The sequence below is a fragment of the Equus asinus genome, chromosome 8 (genome assembly GCF_041296235.1).
Source record: "Equus asinus isolate D_3611 breed Donkey chromosome 8, EquAss-T2T_v2, whole genome shotgun sequence".
Classification (NCBI taxonomy): Eukaryota; Metazoa; Chordata; class Mammalia; order Perissodactyla; family Equidae; genus Equus; species Equus asinus.
Window position 1 is genome coordinate 98,918,576 of NC_091797.1, and position 6,000 is coordinate 98,924,575.

Genomic DNA, 6,000 nt, shown 5'->3' on the forward strand with positions numbered 1-6,000 from the left:
CCACAACTAAAAATACACAACTATGTACTGGGGGGCTTTGGGACAAAAAGGAAAATAAAATCCTAAAAAAAAAAAAAAAAAAAAGAAGTGTAACATAGGGCTTTATTTTTTTTTTTAAAGAGACAAAGCATTTTTCCCCTTTAACTTTTCTGTTTTCCCTAGGCTATATGCACAATAGACAAACTTGACATTTAATATCTTAATCTCTTAAACCTTTACTGTCCAAACACATCAAATAAAAAGGAAAAAAATACCCAAGGTGGAAGGTACGCAAGGGGAAAAAGGGAAGCAATATGCACTGAATGCATATTCCTTCCAGAGGGAGGAACAGAGACGATGCCCCCTGGTTTCTGGATGATAAAACAGACATTAGAGTCTCCTCCTTCAAGAAATAAGATTTGAATTAGACACTAAGATACAACTGAATGGACTTTGCAAGTTGGTGTGCATGACTAGGAGGTGTCACACGGCTGGCGAGGTCAAGTGCACCTGGGGTGGAAAGCTCCGTAAAGGCAGGGACTAAGTGACACACTGCCTCAGTGGCGCTGACGTGCCTAGCACATTAACGCACCTCACAGATGCAACAACTTTCCATCAAGCCGCACACTCTGCCATGCACTGTGGTGTCACCAGGTAGTAGGGGGAGCAGACAAAAACACAGCGTGCCAAACCCTAACTGGACAGGGTGCTGGACAAGTCCACAGGAGACAGGATAACCCTGAGCTGAGTTTTGAAGGTGATAACTGGACGAAGTGAGAGAAGAACATTCCAGCAGAGGGAGACAGGGAGAGCGCAGAGAGAGTTCAAGGAACCACAGGTTGTTCAGCAAAGCTCAATGAAGCACATAGAAAGAGGAGAGTAGAGGCCAGAGCCCAGGGATGCAGGGTCCTTGATACCAAGCTAGGGACCAGTAGATCTGATTAGGAAGACAGTGGAAGTCGTCGAAGGATTTTAAATTGTGGGGGGTTGGGGGAGCTGGTGACCATGAACAGATTAACATTTTGAAAAGACAGAGGCAGGAGCAAACCTCTGGATTTAACCAAAAAATAAAGAAAAGAACTACAGCAAAGAGGTGGGAAAAGGTCAGGAAAAACATTGTTAACAGATCTACACTCTCTTCCCTCTCTCATGGACAAGTTTTCTTCATGGGGTTACCAAATTATCTTTTGAAAACAGAAGTCAGAGGTAGCTGAGAGCAGTTAGTCCTCTGAATGCTGAAATGAGTGTTATGAAGAATTAAGAGATCGCATTATTAATTTTAACTCAAAAGACATAAAACGCATGTTTGACAGATTTTGATATATTGTAGTTTTGTGAGTACAAAAAAAAAAAAGGATCTACAATAACTCTAAATCTTATCTGCTATCAGCAGAGCAGGATGAATTTCAAAGACTTCACAGACACAAAGATCATCTGTTCACTTCAGAACAGACCACAGCCACTTCTCGCCCTCAGCATATCTGAAATAAAATCTGTGAGCCTAATTTCTTGATGCTCATGACTCAGGCCACAGTATGAAATGATTTCTGAACTGACAGAGAACCCCACGGGGGTTCTTTACCTCCACAGCCAGTCTATTCAGTACTAACAGTTCCAACCACCAGGAGGAATTCCCCTGCCTAGGCTTATTTTGTTGGCACAAGCACATACAAAAAAAAATCCTGACATTTTCTATCCAGTAGGAAAGGATGATCAGAACAGGAACATTTTTAACACCAAGCAAATTTAACAGAGCTTTCTCAAGTGCCTGTGGATTTTGACAAATGACCACAAAGTATCAGACTTGCTATTTTTTAAAAAAAATCTCTATTTTAATCTTCTTAAAAGCAAAAGTCCCAGGAACTTTTTCCTAAACTCCCGGACAACAACAACAAAACAAGAGATTCTAATTATGACTTCAATAAAGTAATCGGAAAAAAAAGACTAATTGATTCTAGGCTCTCTTTACTTCTAAAAATACCTTATTGTGATAAGATAACCAACCTTGGGGGCCGGCCCTGTGGCCAAGTGGTTAAGGTTGCACACTTCGCTTCGGCAGCCCAGAGTTTGGCACGGTTCATCAAGCCATGCTGAGATGACATCCCACACATTAGAACTAGAAGGACCTACAACTAAAATATACAACTATGTACTTGGGGGCTCTGGGGGGAAGAAGAAGAAAAAAAAGATTGGCAACAGATGTTAGCTCAGGTGCCAATCTTTAAAAAAATAAGATAACCAACCTTGCAAAATTTGCAATTTACAATCACCAAATACCACCATTTACTATCATCATCAAATACCACCATTTACTATCATCAAATATCACCATTCACTATCAACATCAAATATCACTATTTACTATCAACACACCAAGAAAAAGACACTTTTCCTGGAAAGGACAGTCCTTTAACTGAATAAATTTAGTTTTATGAAAAACTCCCCACATTGTCCTTGTTTTTCTCAATACGCTAAGGCCCACTCAACGCTCCATTTCGGGGGCCTGACCAAGAGTCTCCAAGATTTGTTTTCACCAACTTTATGATGCCCCCGCTCCCCATCTTTGAGGAGGGACCACAAACAATATCATGGAACTGGTGAGAACACCCAGTTCTACCCAGGGCTGAAGAGGCCTCTGTAGGCAAGAATCCATTAAACGTTAAAACTCAAGCTCCTTTGTCCATCTCCTCACCCCACTCCCTCATTTTACAAATGGGAAAATGAAGGTCCAGAAAGGAAAACTGACTTGCCAAAGCCATAAAGCCAAGAGAATTTCTCTAGCCTACTGACACTGTGTCACCGTTCCTCTACTGAGCTGGACAGTTGTGTAATACTATGTACCACTTAGCCACGTGATTTAAATATGTATATGGTTATACTGCAAGTCTTAGGTATTATGAAAACCCAACCCTGATAGTAATTTTGAGTCGAAGCAACACTATCGCCCGAGTCATCTGAAATATGATGTACTGTGTCTAGTCAGTTACAAAGAGAACCTCTGCTACAGAGAAATGCATCTCAAGATGACCCATTGCAGATACACATCCTAAAAGTTCAAGTTTAAAATACAACTTTGATATAAACTTCACCTGAACCACAACTACTATAACTACTTTCCGCTCACTATGACACTGTACTTGACACTCAGGTGTTTGGCCTGTTACCAAGGCGCACAGTGATAAAGCTTTTCTATGGCACAATATTCACTTTCTTACTAAAAATCAACATCAAGAAAATCCCTACACATCTAGAGTACACACAGGCCACCAAGAAGCATTCTCCAGCTCCCTGAAGTTGCTGAGTCTTTAAAGACTCGGCTTGGTGTACGCTAAATCAAAGAGACAAAGGAGACATTTAAAAGAGAACAAAATTACTGGATCAGCTATTTCTTTATAGAAAACATTTTACCCAGATCAATACCCTACTTCTCCTCACACCATACGCCCTTTGTACTGCTGTGGCTATTTTAAAACCTAGATGTATTATGCTGCCGTCTCCTGATATCGACCAAGCCCACAGCTCTGATTTCATCTCAAGATGCATCCTCCTGGGTGACAGCAAACGCTGTTGGGCTCCGCAACATTTTTTAGTTTCTTAAGTCTGTTGTAACTCGGGAAACATTATCAGTGGTTTGAGACGCTCTTTTTACAACACACCTTTCCCCGGAATCGATACCGGCGGCGAATTTATGGGAATTTTTCCTGGGCCCTCCCGTACTTGCCAGCAAATTATCAAAGGCATCAACAAATCAAGGTTCTCTGCATTTGAATGGTCAAGGAATTCTTACTTGGTCTTATAAATAGGCTGAAACTACGTGGAAACTGATTTCTTTTCATTTCCAGGGGAGCTGCCCAAGAATGAACTATGATGTCTTCAACTTAACCACTTAAGCCATACAACTACCAGACTGCGGGAAATGAAAATTTTCCTCAACAAAACACCGGATCATTCATTCCCAACGTGATGCAATTCACAAGGTCTCAAGAAAGAAGGACATTCCGCCTGCTTGGGGCCGACCTCGAAGCGGGGCGGGACGGGGATGGGTGCGCGGCCCGGGCAGAAGTAGAGCCCACAGGGGCCGGGGGTCCGCCACCCGCGGTCCTGCTCCTGGAGCCGCGTCCTCGAAGCCCCGCAGCAGCGCTGTCCTCGCCGGGGGCAGGGGACCAGGGCTATGGGGCGTCGGCCCGGCCTCTCCTGGAGCGCGGGCAAAGCAAAGCGCGAGGGTCGCACACGGCCCCTCGGCTCGGAGGGGACCGGCGAGCGGGGGGCCCGCAACCAACCGGGCCCGAACACCAGCCAGCGTCGGCCCGACGGCCGGGGGTCGGCGGTCGGCCCGGGAGCACGGGAAAGGGACGGCGCAGGCGCGGGACGGGCTGGGGGCCCGGGAGGGGGACGGCGCAGGCGCGGGCCCGCCGGGGTCTGCGGGGCCGCCTGGGCCTGGCCGCGCGGGCGGCGCTGAGGAGAGAGACCGGCCCGCGGGCGCCCGCTGAGAGGACCAAACCCCGGCTCTTACCGCGCGGCGCCGCCTCGCTCGCTCGCTGGCTCCGGGTTGGGGCCGGGAGGCGAGCTCACCCGGTGGCGCGGCCCGAATCCGTTGAGTCCAGCCTCAGGGCAACAGCCAACCCCGCGGCGCCGTTCGCCCGGCCCGCCCCGCCTCCATCGTGGCCCCCGCCCCCGGCCCGCCCCTTCCCCGCCCCGCACGGCCGCCGCCGCCTGCGCCGGCGCCGTGCAGGCCCCGCCTACATCCCGCCACCGCGCAGACGCCTACCGCCCCGCCCACTCCCTCGTGTGCCTCCGGGCTCTGGCTCGCGCAGGCGCTCTACCTACCGGCCGGTCACAAAGGGCCCAGGCAGCCAGTGCGCACGCGTCAGGCTTTGTGTTGGCGCTCCTGGCTGTGGATCCTGCTGGCTGTGGGGGATGATGCGCCTAGGGCACCCTAGTCCCAAAGGCTTTCCTGAGCCCAAAGGTCCACCATTCATGCAGCATTATTTACAGTGTGCCAAGGAAAGGACGGTGCTGGGCATGAGCTAGACAGTGGTGAGAAAAACCCACCCCCTGCGCTCCTGGCTCTCCCAGTGCAGCAGGGAGCACAGACAGTAAACAAGAGAGCAACCAAAAATGAGGCCAAGTATCCTTTATCGAGTTAAGGAAGTTCTATCAGGTCACAATTATCAAACGGGCTTTTTCCTTTGATAGTTTGAACTACGTTTATAGATTTTTATTACATCATCTTCATTTCCTAGGAAAAAGACAGCTTGGTATATTTTTAATACATTGCTGGCGTATTTGCTAGTATTTTATATGGCATTTTTGCATATATGTTCGTAAGTGACATTGGCCTGTACTTTGCTTTCTCATACTGTCCATGTCTGGTTTGAAATTAAGCTCTAATAAATTCACAATGAGTTAAGACTTCCGTTTCTTCTTTATCTGGGAGATTATGTATAAGGATTTTTGTTCTTTTCCATGTTTGCTGAACTTACCTATAAAATCATCCGGGCCTGGTGTTTTTCTTTGGTTTTGTTTGTTGTGAGATTTTTTGAGTTGGGATGCAGATTTAAAAACTAAGCGTTTCATTTCTTTAATGGTTCTAAGTCTAGATGGAATTTCTATTTCGTCCTATTGTTTACTGTTATATGTTTGCAGGAAAGTGTATGTTTTGTTGATATTTTCATAATCATTGGTGTGAAGTTGTTCATTTAATTCCCTCGTGGTTCTTATTTTAATCTTATTTGGTTTTTTGTTTCTGAATACATTTCTAAAACGTTTACATATCTCAGAATTCAGAAAGCACCATCTCAACAGCATCTCCGAAGCGGTGGCTCCGAAGTGGATGCAACTAAATGTGTTCAGTTTCTTGATATCTTTCCAAAGATTTTATGAATAAAAACAAATATCCAAAATAAACAGATATGTACTTTTGCTTCTTTTTTACACAATTGGTACTCTACTATCCATAATGATCTGGATCTTTCTTTTTAAAACCAGAATAGCCATGGTGTTTTAATGCTGTAGAGATAA

At 45.9% G+C, this 6,000-nt stretch overlaps 1 protein-coding gene across 8 annotated transcripts in view; it reads right to left on the reverse strand.

The window, feature by feature from the left end:
- Window positions 1-4,658, reverse strand: part of SPECC1L (sperm antigen with calponin homology and coiled-coil domains 1 like) — a 135,698-nt gene extending 131,040 nt beyond the window's left edge. For 2 of the 8 annotated variants that reach the window (XR_011505501.1, XM_044775374.2), the window contains exon 1: window positions 4,493-4,658. The gene's annotated coding sequence lies outside the window, so the exon portion shown is untranslated. The remainder of the gene's footprint in view (window positions 1-4,492) is intronic. The other 6 variants (XM_070516585.1, XM_044775370.2, XM_070516588.1 and 3 more) reach the window with 5 other exon arrangements.
- Between the last annotated feature and the right edge of the window lie 1,342 nt (window positions 4,659-6,000).